This window comes from Cervus elaphus, chromosome 1 (assembly GCF_910594005.1).
Source record: "Cervus elaphus chromosome 1, mCerEla1.1, whole genome shotgun sequence".
Taxonomy (NCBI): Eukaryota; Metazoa; Chordata; class Mammalia; order Artiodactyla; family Cervidae; genus Cervus; species Cervus elaphus.
In genome coordinates, this window is record NC_057815.1 from 86,570,075 (window position 1) to 86,585,329 (window position 15,255).

At 37.8% G+C, this 15,255-nt stretch overlaps 1 protein-coding gene across 3 annotated transcripts in view; it reads left to right on the forward strand.

Annotated features, from left to right (window-relative positions):
• Positions 1-15,255, forward strand: part of HSD17B12 (hydroxysteroid 17-beta dehydrogenase 12) — a 173,177-nt gene that overhangs the window by 71,467 nt on the left and 86,455 nt on the right. The gene's annotated exons all lie outside the window — the stretch shown is intronic.

Below are 15,255 nucleotides of genomic sequence, written 5' to 3' on the forward strand. Positions count from 1 at the left end.
CAAGCAGATATCTAGCATTAATGTAGTTATTTATGGTTCAGAAAGCTTCTTTTTCTTTTTTTTTTGCCGTTAATGGGGTGTTTCAAAGGTGGATCAGTTTTTTCAAATTAATATAGTACCATTATAAGTTGCTTAAAATGTATTTTACTGACTCATTTAGGTTCTTTTGTGAAGAATCAGATTCTCTGATTATGTTCTCCTTAAACATCTGCATTCCTTTTCTGTTGCTCCTTTTAAGTATTCTAACTTCTTTTTTTTTTTTTTTAACTCTTTGACGTCAATGTCTTTATTTACTGGCCATGCCATGTGGCATGTGGGATCTTAGTTCCCCAGCCAGGGATGGAACCTGCACCCCTGCAGTGGAAGTACACAGTCTTAACCACTGGACCACCAGGGAAGTCCCTGACTTCATTGTCTTTAAATGTATATCATATATGACTGAGGAAAAATGCAAAAGGCTAGCATATATACATGTGAGAGAGAAACTATTTTGGACTTTTTTCTTAGACAGCTGTGCTTGAGACCTGAATTATAATATGGCAAAAACTCTTTTCAACTGACATCTCGTTAACCAACCAGATGGTTAAACCAATGCTGTGCATTTCCTGGGTAAAATGTGTTAACTCATGTTCCTCATACGCTGTTTGTGGCTGGTAGGCTTCTCAGTTTGATGCTTGTGCACTTTTATTCCTGTGGGTCTAATGGTTTACCTGTTAGCGGTCAGTTTTATTTGTTTTCAGACTTACTTACGCCACGTGCATTTGTTATTAAGCATTCTGTACACTGATGAATTACTAGTGTAAAAGGGGGAGTATGATAACTAAGTTGAATGCTCTGAAAAAAAGTGAGAAAAGCAAGTTCTTTTAGAAATTGGCTGTCAACTTAGGGGAAAACAAGAAAAATGCAAAATATTGGGGAAAAAATGGTTTGGACTGTTTCATATGTGTTGAAGTTTTTGCCGCATTTTATAACAACTGAAACTGCAATTACAGATAATGCGTTATGGGTGTGGGGGTGTTGTATATCTAAGAAAGACTGGAATTCCACACAGCAGATCCAAATTCAGATAAAGACTTGGTCCCCAACACAGAGGATTGGTGAATGAATTATACTTACTCATGGTGTCAGTTAAAATGGTTATAATGTGTGCTTATCATTTTCTAGAATTCCTTGCTTTAACTGACTTCTCTGAGTATCCAACTAGAAAACTGCCCTAATTCTTTCAGAAGAGAAAGGATTTCTACTGTATTTTTCTGTTTTCCCAGCTTTATTGAGATATAATTGACATATAACATTATGTAAGTTTGTATATACCATATTATTATTAACATTGCTGTCTACTACTAACATTTATATAGTATGTTGTGAGGTGTATATTTTGTTATTATTTCTACTCAGACCATAACTGGTCCTGTTGGACAGATTACACATTGAGACACTTTAGGTGAAAAACAGATCTTTGTAATATAAAGTATATTAATATTTGTTTAAAGCCCTGTTGAGAGCACAGATCTTTGCAAAAGTGAAAATGCAATAAGTCTTTGGTATTTAAGGATTTCAACTTTCAAAGTTTCAACTATGTAAATGCAACCTTGAAGGTCCAAGACATATAGTATCTTGCAGTTTTGCTGAGGTGTGAATTTGAATTAAGGAGTGCTTCTGTGACACTAGGCAGTCTGAGGTATTTACTTAATGTAGTAGATGATGTTAACATATTGCCTGGACCTTAGTACTGTTTCTTACTAGTTACTTGTAGTTAAATGTGTGTAATAACTCTTACAGTGATAAAAACATTGTGTGTATGTTTGGGGGGGAGGTGTGTAAAACTGACTGTTAGTGAAAACACTTAGTAGTTGCTAGAAATAAAGGTTCGTAGGCTGAAAATAGAAGCTTTTGATTAAATGGAACATTGAATTTTGAAATGTTGTACTATGAATGACTCCACCCCCTATTTGATACAGAAGCAAGAAAAGCTTCCTCATGACACTCACAGCAAGTGCTCCAGGCTGTACAAAAATTGCCCCGTGAGTCAGAAGATACACTTTAATGGCATTTGAGAATTTTGTTAACTTGTGATATGAGGTGACACATGACTGTGGGCAGAAATGTGATTCTGGAAAAAGATAGGATCCTGTTCAAACATTTTTCACGCAGAAACAGATGGTGAAGGCACTAAAATGACCTTTATTATGAAGAAAAAAATTTTTTTAAGTTGTTGAAAATTTTGAAAAACATTTTTCTGGGCATAATATAAATTTACTGGGAGAGGTGATATCAGCAAACCAGGTCATCTGTTTTAGGCTGAAAAAAATAAATACACAGGGGCGATTTATAAGTTTGCACAAGTCTTCAACTCAGATGTAAATTATCTGTGAGGGGATCATGTTTTCCTGAATATATGTATTCCAGAAGAAGGAAGGACCAGAATTTAAAGTTGGCAAAGACAGACTGACCCTGTTTATGCCTTCAGCAAATCTTTATTAAATGCCTGTGTACCAGGTACTATGTTAGGCAGTCAAGATACAATAGTGAATAAGATATATGCAGTCGTCATTCTCGTAGAATGATATGTAAGTGGAGGATACAGAAAAAAAATAGGAAAAAAATAATAAAACCAAAAAAAGACAAATAATTGCAGTTTATAGTAAGTACCATGAAGGAAATAAATGGGGGCTGGAGAAAGAAAATAGGGAGTTCTTATATTGTAAGAACACAATGAGTTTTATGACTGGCAGACTAATAAAGGGCTACGCTAGTGACCTCTTGCCCGTATAATAAGCAAGTTAGTGCTTCAGTGAAGCATCTGCTGGGCCCTCTTGGGAATGTGGTGGTGGAGGGATTATGTGTGCAAATTGCTATGATAGATCCACTCCAACATTTCTACTCTGTTAAACTTTTGGGTTCTTGACTCTACATTATGCCATGAGAAGTTGTGGCCTCTTTAGCCCAGATGGTAAAGAATCCGTCCAAAGAGTTGGACACAACGGAGCGACTAACACTACTACTACTACTGTTTTATTAGCTGAGCTATTTAAAATCCTAGAAGATGATGCTGTTAGAGCGCCGCCCTCAGTGTATCTGCAAATTTGGAAGACTCAGCAGTGGCCACAGGACTGGGAAAGGTCTGTTTTTATTTCACTACCAAAGAAGGGCAATGCCAAAGAAGGTTCAAACTCCATATAATTGTGCTTATTTCACATGCTAACAAGGTAATGCTCAAATCCTTTAAGCTAGGCTTCAGCAGTCCATGAAGCAAGAATTTCCAGATATATAAGCTGGGTTTCTAAGAGACAGAGGAACCAGAGATCAAATTGCCTTGGATCATGGAGAAAGCAAGGGAGTTTCAGAAAAACATCTCCTTCTGCTTCATTGACTACAAGAAAACCTTTGACTGTGTGCATCACAACAAACTGTGGAATCTTCTTAATGAAATGGGACTATCGGACCACCTTACCTATTTCTTTAGAAACCTGTATGCAGGACAAGAAGCAACAATTAGAACCTTACATGGTACAACTGACTGCTTCAAAACTGGGAGAGGAGTATGACAAGGCTGTATATTGTCACCCTGCTTATTTAACTTCTACGCAGAGCACATCGTGCGAAATGCCAGGCTGGATGAATCACAAGTTGGAATCAAGATTGCTGGGAGAAATGTCAGTAAACTCATATATGTAGATGATATCATTCTAAAGGCAGAAAGTAAAGAGAAACTAAAGAGGCTCTTGATGAGGGTGAAAGAGGAGAGTGAAAAAGCTGTCTTAAAACTCAACATTCAAAAAACTAAGATCATGGCGTCCGGTCCCTTCACTTCATGGCAAATAGAAGGGGAAAAATTATTTTCTTGGACTCTAAAATCACTGCAGACAGTGACTGCAACCTTGAAATTAAAAGATGCTTGCTGTTTGGGAGGAAAGCCATGACAAACTGAGACAGCATATTAAAAAGCAGAGACATCACTTTGCCGACAAAAATCCATATAGTCAAAGCTATGGTTTTCCCAGTGGTCATGTACGGATGTGAGAGCTGGACCATAAAGAAGGCTGAGTGCCAAAGAGCTGATGCTTTAGAGTTGTGGTGTTGGAGAAGTCTCTTGAGGATTCTTTGGACAGCAAGATCAAACCAGTCAATCCTAAAGGAAATCATCCCTGAATATTCACTGGAAGGACTGATGCTGAGGCTGAAGCTCCATTACTTTGGCTACCTGATGCCAAGAGCTGACTAACTGGAAGAGAAGATTTGAGGGCAGGAAGAGAAGGGGCGACCAAGGGTGAGATGATTGGATGGCATCACCAACCTGATGGACATGAGTTTGAGCAAACTCCGGGAGAGAGTGGGGGACAGAGGAGCCTGGCGTGCTGCAGTTCGCATGATAGCAAAGAGTTGGATGTAACTTAGCAACTGAACAACAACAGGAATCTTGTTAAATGTGGACCATCATGGAGTCGAAGTTAACTCTTGGGGCTCTTTTCAGCGGTAGAAACTAACCTTTAAATCCTAAATCTTTCACAAATGATTCATGGAATCGATCCCTGGGTTGGGACAATCCCCTGGAGAAGGGAATGGCTACCCACTCCAGTGTTCTTGCCTGGGAAATCCCATGGACAGAGGAGCCTAGTGGGCTATAGTCCATGGTGTTGAAAGAGTGGGACACAACTTAGCAACTAAACCACCACCAATCTGGTGTTATATTTTGTTTTCCCTAGTCTAATACTCATAGAATCTATTCACACCCAGATTTTTCCACATCTCTACCAATACATTTTTCCAGATCTCTACCAATACATACCAGATCTATACCAATTGTATAAAAAAAAACCTTGACAGTTATTGTTGTGTATAAGTTATTACTTCATGGATTAGACTTTGTGCTTGTGCTCCCAGAGAATTTCAGTATCTAACCCTGTTATGGGTGGTGATAAGGGATGTTCTGGGTGGTAATAAGGCCTCTTCAGCTAGGTCTTGAGTAGAAGAGGCATTCCGTTGCAAATGAATTACCCTTATATTTATGGTGAGGTTTTTACAGGATTTTCAAGCCAGGGAAAGCTAATCTCTTCAAAGACAAGAGAGCAAGCTATTTCTGTTTCCACTGGTAGGGCAGGCTCAGAGTAGCATTGCAGGGGCAGCGTGTGTGTCAAGATTTCTTAAGCCTCGACAGAGTCCACCCAGATACCCTCACCTCCAGGCTCAGGGTCTCACTCTTTCTCATTCTGCTTCACTTTTCGTCCATGAAACGTGGTGAGTCTGTGAAATTCAGCTTCTGTTATAATTCTGTAAATGACACACTCGAATCTGGGATGTTAGTGACGTGAGCTCTGTGGCTATAAGACATAAAAGTTTTTACTGGGGTTGCCATAGAAATTCTCTGGATCCAGGTCATAAATGTGATCTTGAAAGCTTAAAGACCCAAGCTTGTTATTTTCTTTCTGTTAGAGCCCCAGTGCATTCAGAAGAAGCCACATACTGCAGTCTTTATTTTTTATTGAAGTTATAGTTGATGGATGATATTATATGTTAGAGGAATGCTGTGCAGTGATTTGCAGTTTTTAAAGGTTATACTCCACTTACAGTTATTATAAAATGCTGTCTGTTTTCTTCGTGTGTACAATATATCCTTCTAGCTTGTTTTATCTATAGTAGTTTGTGTGTCTTTGTACCCTCCCGCTACATTGCCCCTCCCCGCTTCCGTCTCCCCACTAATAACCATTAGTTTGTTCTCTTTATCTGTCTTGCTCTTTTTTGTTATATTCACTAGTTTGTTGTATTTTTTAGGTTCCACATATAAATGATATCATACAGTATTTTCTCTCTCTGATTTATTTCACTTAGCATAATATCCTCCAAGTCCGTGCATGTTGCTCCACGTAGCAAATTTTCATTATTTTTTTGGCTGAGTAGTGTTCCTATGTGTGTGTGGGTTTGTGTGTATTCCCTTTTTGCCATTCATCTGTTGATAGACACTGAAGTTGCTACTGTATCTTGGCAGTTGTAAATAATGCTATTGTGAACATTGGGGTACATGTATATTTTCAAATTGATTTTTTTTCCTGATATATCCCCAGGAATGGAATTGCTGGGTCATAACGTAGTTCTGTTTTCAGAGTTTTGAGAATCCCCCATTCTGTTTTCCACAGCGACTGTACCAGTTTGCATCCCCCCAGTGTCTTAGGCGTGTTCCCTCCTCTCCACATCCTCACCAACACTTGTGGTCTGTGTTCTTTTCGGCAGTCACCATTCTGACAGGTGTGAGATGATGTCTCCTTGTGGTTTTGATGTGCTTTTCCAGCCTTTGTAGTCATCATTTCTTCCAAACTGAAATGTCTGTGCCACGGAGCTGCTTGGGCTCTTACGGCACTTCTTCGGTAGATACTTGAATGATGGGCAACCACCATTAATAGTGATGCTGCGGCGTGAAATCAAGCCAACGTAAACGTCTCTTGAGGTCTGTATTTTGGTATCCATTTCCGTACAAGTCAGAGTCAGGAGACGGAAGTCAAAGCAAGTTTGTCTAACTAGGCTGATGTGTCTCTCTTCATGCTCATGCTCAGTCGTGTCTGACTCTTGTGACCCCATGGACTGTAGCCCACCAGGCTCCTCTGTCCATGGGATTTCCCTGGCAGGAATACTGGGGTGGGCTGCCGTTTCCTCCTCCAGGAGTTCTTCCTGACTCAGGGATCGAACCCGTGTCTCCTGCATTTCCTGCGTTGCAGGTGCATTCTTTACCACTGAGCCATTGGGGAAGCCCTCTCTCTCCAGCTTTTAAACTCACTCCAGTGGGTAAGCTCATCCTTCTTTCTTCCCTGTCTCACTGGAGGAGAAGACAGGAAAGGAGGAGACTGAAAAAGAAACCAAGTGGAGAGAAACAGGGCTCCTCTCACCATCTAACTCTCTACTGTTATTATGTAAATTTGGGGATTCTGTGCCTTGAGATGTAATTGCTTGTGTATGTGGAGGACAGCCTACCCATCAAAGCTTTTCAGAAAAAAATTTAAAAGGATTATATATAATATTGTAAGGAACTGAATGTTTCGCCAGCAGTGGTTAAGTGCTTTTCCAGGATTGACTGCTTGGATGAAATTACAGTTCTTTGTAAGGATACCTGTCACTTGTTGAATTAAGACAAGTCATCACACATATAATAAGCTTATTTTATTATCATTGTTAGCCAGGGTTATGAATATATTAAGTATTTTTATTGATTTTGATTTGTCAAAGGAGAAAGACTCCTGGATAATTGTCAAACTCTGAGTTGAGCTGTGCTTAAAGCACAGTGCAAGAGAGACTGGCTTTCAGAGCAACTTAATGGTTTATAGAATACAGAGGAGGAAATGTTAATAGTTCATATTATTATGTGGCAATCGATAATTCTCATTGCATACAATTTAATCAGCTTTGATTTAAAAAACACACATTTCTGTCTTTGATTAAAGAAAGTGAAGTCACTCAGTTGTGTCTGACTCAAGGCGACCCCATGGACTGTAGCTTGCCAGGCTTCTTCCGTTCATGAGACTTTCCAGGCAAAAATACTGGAATGGGTTGCCATTCCTTTCTCCGGGGGATCTTCCCAACCCAGGGACTGAACCCGGGTCTCCCGCGTTGTGGGCAGACTCCTTACTGTCTGAGTCACCACAGATATGATGTCTCTTTTGTGTCACTTACGTCAGGATGAAAACCTTTGGGATGGCCCCAAAATTTCATGACTCTATTTCTTCAAATGGGAAGCTTTTAGAAAACTTACTGGTAAATAGTCAACAGAGGAATAGGTTAAGGTGAACAATATCAGTTTTACTTTTTTAGTCTTTACCTCTGATCATATCTGTGCAGTTAAAGTGCAGATTTGACCCAGCATGTTGTACCCATGTTTTTTTGATGCGCCATCAGTATTGTTAATATGGAGCTTTGCTGTAGTTAGCTTTTTCATCTAAGGAATATGAAACATTCTTGAACACATAAAGATCTTTTTGTTTTATCTTTAATAAAGCTAGAACCATAAGATTGTAGGAATAGAGTTAATCTCATGTATTCCCTAGAGTCATATCTCTTTTATCACTTCTATGGTACCAAAAATATCTTAAGGGCCCTTTCAGTTCACCTATTTCAAGGTCATGAGCCATCAGGAACCAAAAAGACCATCCAGTATGCCTCTACTGATTTTGCCTATTTGTAAGATCATAACACCTATGATCTTACTCCAAGTTCCCCAAATAACTCAGTGTTGTTGGCCTTCAGAAAGTGACATTCTGTGCTCCCCATAAGACTCCCTTTAAGTCATAGAGGAGGTACCAGTAAGGTTTACTGGGAGGTCTTTGAAGCTTTGTTTCCCCATATGGGAGTGTAATCCTTGTTCCTTACTTGTGGGTTTGTTATGCCTAATTAAGTGAGATGTTCTGTTAAATGAAACATTTCTGGCATGGTGATAGTTATAAATTTGCTTTAATTGAATTTATATCCTGGTAGGAGAAAGGTAGATTCCTACTGAGCCTATGCAAATAATTACATCACCATGTAAAGTAAAAGGATTTGGGACTTCGCTAGTGGTCCAGTGACTGGGACTCCATCACGCTCCCAAGGCAGGGGACCTGGGATGGATCCCTCGTCAGGGAACTGGATCCTACATGCAGCAACTAGGGACCCATGTTCCACAATGAAGATAGACGATTCCGCTTGTTGCAACCAAATAAATCTGTTTTTTTTAAAAGAACTCAGTAAAGACATGTTATGTAATACTTGACCATTGTTCTGATTAGGTTTGCAGACAAGGCCAATGAGTATGTGTTGTATTTTCTATATGATTTCCATATGTAAATTGACCTAACAAATTACTAGTTTATATTCAAGTTACTATTGCCACATAACAAACTACCCAAACTTATCAGTGTAAAATAGCCATTTGAGATGCTCACAAATTTTGTGGGTCAGGAATTTTGGCAAGACTCAGGGAACAATTCTTTTACCCATCAGAGCATTATTGAGGTCACTCATGGATAACACAGTGGGTGGTTGCCTGGCCTGGAAGACCTGAGATGGCTTCTCACAGTTTGCTGCCACGGCTGGGACTGTTGACTTCAGTGCTTCCATGTAGCTTCTCCAGTATGTTCATCTCACGGTCGTTGCACTTCGTACATGGTAGCTATCTTTCCCCAGAGTGCATGTCCTAAGAGAACTAGGCAGAAGCTGATGTCTTTTTGGTGACCTACTCTCATAATTCATACGGTGTTACTTTTGACATACTGTGTTGGTCAAAGCGATGATGGGCCATCTCAGATTCAACTGAAGAGGAAAAGATACCATGTCTTGATGGGGGAGTGATGTGGTAACTTTGGAGAACATGTGGGCAGGGAGGTATTTTTTTTAAATAAAATCTCGATTTGGAAAATACAGTCTGCCACATATAAGCTATGTGAAGATTTCTCAGAGAATTTTTTTTTTTTTTTTCCTCCTGAATCCAGAGGGCTTGGTCAGAGTAATATAGCATTCAAAGAGTGTTTCATTTCAGTATGCCCAAGTATAGCCAGACACCATGAGAATTAGTGAGAAAGGGAGAAAGAGGTTTTGTCAAAACCAATTAAATTTCCCTCATGGGTTCCATTCAGTCTTGCAAAATTAATTCTTTTTCCATTGGATCTTGGGTTAGCAGCCTGGTTTTACAAGGTGTCTGATTTTCAAATAAAAGAGTCTTATAAATACTGACTTAGGCCCCTGGTACATTCTATCTAAGAGCCTGCTCTTGGTGGTGCTGTTGGGTTACACGGGACAGGAAGCCCGACCCATGAGTCCATAATAGTCAAGGGTACTAATATAGGCCTTTATCAAGGCTTTATTGTTTGAATGTGTCATCCTAGAGACCCAGTTTTCTCGCCTCCAGCCTATGGCCTGGTCTTTCAGCATTTTTGAAGGAAAAGTAGAAACCACCTGTTAATAAGACTGATGGTCTCTGGTTAATTTACTACAGCAGTTAGCAGCGTCAGAATGGAATCCCCTACTGGAGTATACTATACAGCCACTTAATGGTTCAGTCAGTGATTATCCCGAGGGCATGAGCCTTATGATGAACACTAAAGGCACTGATAAATAGATCTCCAGGGACCTTTATATAGTGTGTTTTAAACCTGCCACCAATTCACAAGAGTATTTAGAAGTCATATTGTTTGCATGTTGTGCCAGTCCTCTTCACAAGATCTTGAATGTGTTCTGTCTACCATGAGAAATGTCCAAGTGTTAAGCCATACTCATTATTAGTTACTTCATGGATCTGCCCATTTTATGGGTTTGGTAAACAGGGCATCTCTTACTTAGAGTTAAGCTAAGTTAAAAGATACGGAGTATACACTGACATATCTAGTTCTTCCTCATAGCCCCCTTACTCAATAGTGCTGCCCAGTGGCTATCTGGGAAACACCAGAGATGGTTTGGATATAAAATATATCTTAAATAATTCTATTATTTTTAATTTGAGGCTTATGTTTACACAGGCAGTATCATAAAGAGTTGCCAGGAGACTAGTGATTACAGCAAAATATAAGCAGAAGTCATAGGTACCCAAGACAAGAAATGATTATTGTCCTGGTTTGGAGGGACAGTAATTCAAATAAAGCATAGCTGCAAGAAATAGTAATTATTATGAAATCTGGCTTTCTCAGAAGCAAGAAACTTTTGCTAAAAAAATGTTTCAAGGGCACAACAAAAGTCAGCACAGAAACTCAAAAAGTTAACTGGTTGTTCGGAAGTGAGAGTGTTCTGGGTAGATAAGGAACCTGGCCAGGTTAGGAACTGGAGGCACAGAACAGCTTGTTTTTAGAGTCTTCTTATTAAGAGAAGATTATATTATCAAAGGTCAAGTTTCTTTGCAACAACTGGTTTCTAATGGCTTAATTCATAAGCTTTCTTTGTAGACTTTAATATATTTTATAAGCCCATTTATATATAGGTATGTGTGTCTATACATATATATTTATATGACAAATTAACACTTTTACCTGTAACTTAGAATGTATTAACTGTATTCTCTTAGTATAAGATGATGCACATAACCACACTGAACTTAATATTCTAATTAGAGTTTTCTTTAGGAATTTTAGTATTCAGAAATCGGCCAGTTAACCAAACATTCCTCATTATTTAAATCACCATGATACTAGTATAGTATCTTAAGGCCAATTAAGAGTTTTAGAGGTTTATTTCCAATGATATTACAGAGCAATATAGTCATTTTTGACACCAGATTTGTCAGAGATGGCTTTTAAAAGTTTTACACAGGAGACAGGAAGAGTGATTAAGATAAGATGATTTGCAGCATTGTCTGTAATTTAGAAGAGCTAATAACCCTTTAATAGAGACATCAATTTTCATGACTTTAAATTGTATGTGTGGAAACAGTGATGATGCTTCTAACTAGTAAAACCTGGGTAGAAAATTTAAAAGCTAAAAGAACGAAATGTTACAGTGCTTTATTTTTTGTACTGTAATATGATCAGAAAGAAGACATATTTAAAAAACCAGTTCTAATTTGGTCAAGTATTTACCTTAATTAGAGCTTTATGAAGAAATTGGGTTCTTACCAATTATTAAAAATATTTCAAAACTTCGTATTAGTACAATTATAAGTAACTATTAGTTGCTAGTCGAATGTCTGTTTGACTTTTTAAACTGTCACTGCTTGAGCTGATCATTTCTTTCAGAATGATTTTTCTGAAATCATAAGCATATGTAAAGCATTAGAAGTTTTGTCCTTGTTTATTAATTTTTGAGTTTTCACAGATTTAAGTGAGCACTTATTAGTCAGAAAAGAATAGGTGTTTTGAGATTTAAAACGGTTGCTTGATAGTATTGTTCTTTGCACTGAAATCTACTGTGTCCAACTTTATTTTGATTACTGTTAGCATGATATATCTTTTTCTGTCTTTATTGTTAGTCTATATGCACTTTATATTTAGAATGGGTTTCTTATAGACAGCATAGGTTTAGTCTTGTTTCTTATCCAATTTGATGATTTCTGCTGTTTAATTGGTTTGCTCAGGCCATTAACATTTAATGTTATTTTTGAGGTAGTTGAATTGAAATTTACCACTTATTTCTTTGAATTTTTCCCATCTGTTCATTTGCTTTTTTGTAATTTTTTTCCCTGCCTGCTTTTGGATTAATAGCCTGGTTTTTATTATTCCATATCATTTTCTTCCTTAGCTTATTGACTGTACATCTTTTTCTGTTTGTTTTTAGTGACTGCTTTTGATTTTGCAGGGTACATTAACTTAGCACTGTCCTACTTCATGTGTAGCATATGAACCTGAGGATCCTGTGCTTCCCTTTCATACATTCTGTTCCTCTATGTGTTATAGGCTGTGTAACATAGTACTTTTGCCTTAGTATTTTAAAGAGAACTAAATTTATTTTTAAAGTATTTTATATTTACACACATATTGTCATTCCTGATGCTCTTCATCCCTTCATGTAAATAGATTTCAATCGGGATTTTTTTCTTTTTTTCTGTTTGAAAGATGTCCTTTAACATTCTCTTGTAGTGTTGGTTTGCTGGTGACATTCTTTTTGTGTATCTGACAAAAAACTTTTACTTTTGAAATATATTTTCCCTGGGTATAAAATTTTAAGTTGACTGGTTCTTTTTTCCCCCCAGTATTTTTTTTCCCCCCAGAAACTATTTGTTTCACTGTTTGCAGTGTCTCTGACAAGAAGCCTGCTGTCATTCTTTTGGCCATTAGTTCATCAGATATTCTTTCTTTCCCTCACTCTTGTCCTAGGACTGCAGTTGTAGTATAGTAAACTGACTGAGGCTGTCCCTCAGCTCACCGGCAGTGTGCTCTTCCATCTCTTTTTCAAACTCTTTTCTCTCTGTATTTCATTTTGGATGGTGTCTCGTGCTATATCTTTACACTTACTAACCTTTCTTCTACAGTGTCTAATCTGCTGTTAATCCTGTTAGTGTATATTTTTTTAATCCAGAAATTGTGTTTTTCCTCTCTGTATAAAAATTTAGATCTTTTTAAATATCTTCCTTATCTCTTTTTAAAATATTCACCCTCTAATTTCTAGAGCGTAAAGAATACAGCATGTTCTCCCTCTCTTGAGAGAGAACAACACTGGTTTGAACTGCTCAGTGTGCTACGTGATCTACAGATGCACATGTGTGGATGTGCATATCCTGCAGATGTGGGGTGCTGCCTGTCAAGTTAAATGTCGATTTTCAACTGCGCAGGGGGGTCAGTGCCCTGCATCCCGAGTTGTTGAAGGATCCACTGCATATATATATATATACACACACACACACATATATATATATATATCTTTCTTACTGTTGTTCTCACTCACTTTTTCTCTTCACTCTGCTAATTCTACAGACTCTGTGTTTCCCAAGTGCTCAAGTCTGTTTCCCCAGCTCAGGGGACACTGCTGGTATCTATGTGAGTTCTCTCTTCATTCCAGTCCAGGAAGCCTAAGCGGGCAGTAAGCTAGGGCAACCATAAGGGTCACCTTATTTATTTCCTTTTTATTAGGTATTCCTCTCCTGAACAGCCTATTGTCCAGTGTCTAAAAACTGTTGTTTCGTATATTTTATCATTTTTTTTTTTCAAGTGGTGGAGTAAATCCGGTTTTTGTTAAACCATCCTGGCTATAAGCAGAAGATCCCCTCCCCATTTCCCTACTACCATTATAGATTTTCTGGTAAGCATAATTACTGTCTTTGCAGATGTCTATAAATGTTTGGTCTGTATTAAACTTTGAAGAGAAAAAAGGACTCTGTGCTTTTGCAGATGTTTGCACGGGGCCTGGTATGACTTAAGGGGGTGAAATGTGTCCACTTAGCAAGTATTGTTTTGTTGGCTGAAGAGTCATTATGCAACCTCATATATTCGTAATATTGCACAGAAAGATGCTTTTGACATTTAGCTGACGTTCCAACTATGGCACAAGTGTTTTTCTAAGCTAATGCAGGATCATGTTGTAAAGCTGTCCAACTAAACAATTTCACCAAATGTAGCTGATTTCAACTTCATTACTGTTTGTTACCAATCGTTTACTCCAGCAGAGAGCAACATCTGTAATATGGGTGGATATTTTGTTAGAAATGTAGCGTACCTACCAATTAGCTGGCTCTGCCAAATTAGCATGTGTTGGTCTGCATCTCCAGTTAAGGCAGCTGCTTGAATGTCGCTGCTCTGCAGCTGGCACCAGGCGTGTGGGAGTGTGCTGCACCATGGCCAGACACTAGCTATACCTCTTAATTAAAATATTTGCTTATGTTTGTGTGATTTCTTTAAAACAGCAAGTGGTCTTTCGAATTGTGTTATTGATGGTTCCATGACTTTTGTATGAAACAGTTTTCTTGGTTAAGGAAATGTGGGACCAAGGTGTTCTGAAATGGCTCCCATTTAAATAGATAATTGGTGTTTCTCCTCCCACTTCTAAATTGTTAGTTGTTGTTTTAAGTGGATAATTGTAATTTGGGGTACAGCCTTCAGCTTTAATAAAAGAATTTGTAGAAAGGCATATTCTTTAAAACATAAAGTTCAGTGGTCTTATATAGGGATTGCTTTCTTTTTCATCACAGAGAGAAAGTATTTTTGAAAGCTTTATGGAAAAGTTTAATTTTATCTTGATTTTTCTGGCAAGTGAAGTTCTATGTTTTCTTGTCAATTATCTACTGTTTTAATAATCTCTTTATACCATCAGTTATTAAAGGTATAATTTATGTTATATGCTGATCTTTAAAATAACTACAAATGAAATTTAGATAATCCACTGCTGTATCTAATACTAGAATCAAGAGAGAAGATGAGTCCATTAAAACTGACAGGAAATTTCATAAATTTTGAATTACTTTATTCCTTTGTTATTAAAAAACAATAGAATGAATATTTTGTAACATCAGTCTACTAGTAATAGAATATTGATACAGAGTCAGCTTTTGTTATGCATTCATTCTGTTTAATGCTGTAGAGATGTATAAGATCTAAAATGCAATCACTTTTCAGTAACTGATTAAAATATTAAGCCACAAATATAAATATATTCACTTTTGTGGAATACATAGAATCATGTTTAGGTATATGTAGTTTGAAAAGCACACTCCACACTATTTTAAAAGGGAATCTCTGTTTAGGAACCACTGATGGATTAAAACCCTCATTTTATTAATATGGAAACCCAAGTCTGAGAAGCCAAGTCATAACTAATTAATGGCAGAGGTAGACAGGGTTCGGATCTTTGGCCTCTTGTACTATGTTTTCCATTATCCCCATG